The sequence below is a fragment of the Geospiza fortis genome, unplaced genomic scaffold (assembly GCF_000277835.1).
Source record: "Geospiza fortis unplaced genomic scaffold, GeoFor_1.0 scaffold130, whole genome shotgun sequence".
Lineage (NCBI taxonomy): Eukaryota > Metazoa > Chordata > Aves > Passeriformes > Thraupidae > Geospiza > Geospiza fortis.
Window position 1 is genome coordinate 12,824,323 of NW_005054300.1, and position 1,409 is coordinate 12,825,731.

The 1,409-nt window shown below is 42.7% G+C and overlaps 1 protein-coding gene across 1 annotated transcript in view; it reads left to right on the forward strand.

The window, feature by feature from the left end:
- Positions 1–45: 45 nt before the first annotated feature.
- PLAU (plasminogen activator, urokinase) overlaps positions 46–1,409 on the forward strand; it is an 8,475-nt gene continuing 7,111 nt past the window's right edge. The window contains exon 1 of the mRNA XM_005417235.2: positions 46–86. The gene's annotated coding sequence lies outside the window, so the exon portion shown is untranslated. The remainder of the gene's footprint in view (positions 87–1,409) is intronic.

The following is a 1,409-nucleotide window of genomic DNA, read 5'->3' on the forward strand; positions in this document are numbered from 1 at the left end:
CCCGGGCCGGCCTTTATAGAGCCCGCAGCGGGCAGCGCCCCGGCAGCCACCGCCGCTCCGCCAGCCCGGCACCGCCGCCGCCGCGGGTAAGTGCCGTGCTTTTGCAACCCAGTCGGCAGCTAAAGGCACCAGCGCCGCGTCTAAATCGATCGGGATGAAGCGATTGCTCTTAAAATTGCGTTGAAATTAAAAAAGAAAAATGCTACTGCGATGCAGTATCGCAGGTGCGGAGAAGGTCAGTTCTAGTTGCCACAGTATAGCAGAATTTTTAAAGGAATCAGCAGTACTGCTGTTTATGCTGTGGAGGCTGGGCCCGAGAAACTAATTAGAGTCGCAAAGAATAAATTACTTTCATTGCTGCCAAAATGCTAAAAATAATTGTCATAATAATGTTTAAGGGAAGTATATCTGCTAAAATTTCATCTGAATCTGAAAAGCATGCACAGCCAAGCACCTGCAGCATGATTTGCTTTCTTGCATTATGACACCTGCTTACCAGCAAAGGTTGCATCTGCATTAGCATTTTCATTTGTATTGTGTCTATTTTCCAAATGAATCTAGTGATCTTCTCTATACCCTGTGTTTTGGTCCACGACTGTGTGTGTGAATTTAACATGTGTTAGGAGTGTTCAATAATGAGCTATAGAGTACTTGCACTCCATTTCTTCCAAATAAAGTAAAAATAGAAGATGCAATCTGCATGTCAGCAGGCATTCAGTCTGCAGGACCAAACTGGAATCAGTCCACTATAGAAACCTGAAGCAGGTACAGTGTACAGCTCAATTCTGTGCATCCTCTTCTACTGCTTTGCTTTTTTTTGCTAATATAAATATAGCTATGATTCTCATGGAATCTTTTAAAAATCAAGTTTTACAGTTTTCTCAAAGTGAGAGAGCACTAAAAGAGTCAGAGCTTAAAAAAAAATACTCCCACGACTTATATTGCAATTTAAAAAGAGGGAAAAGACATATGAGACTTTATTGTGCCCCCATTGCTATTATATGATAATTATTTGCTATTGGAAAGATTGCTATACCTGCTTGGGTACAAGATCCAGCTGCATATAAGAAGTTGAGACAGACTATGTTGTAAACCTCTAACACTGAAAATAAGTGAGGCAACATCACCAGCAGACTTTCAAGAGGTAGCAGTGATCAGAGGCACTCGGTTGGGTGGCCGGGTTTACCTGTGTTGAGCAGCAACGATATGCAGCAGATAGCTGCAGAGGGACTGAAAAACGGAGCTTTCCCTTTCATGCCCCGAAGGTGTATGCTCAGTGCTTTCGTTGAAGGTAGCAATGATCAGTTCAATAGGTACAAACAGTTGGGCAGCAGCTAAATACATCTGCCAGTTTCCAACTTTTAGTCCATACTGCAAAAATGGAGAATGGATTTTTGCAGTTTCTCTTT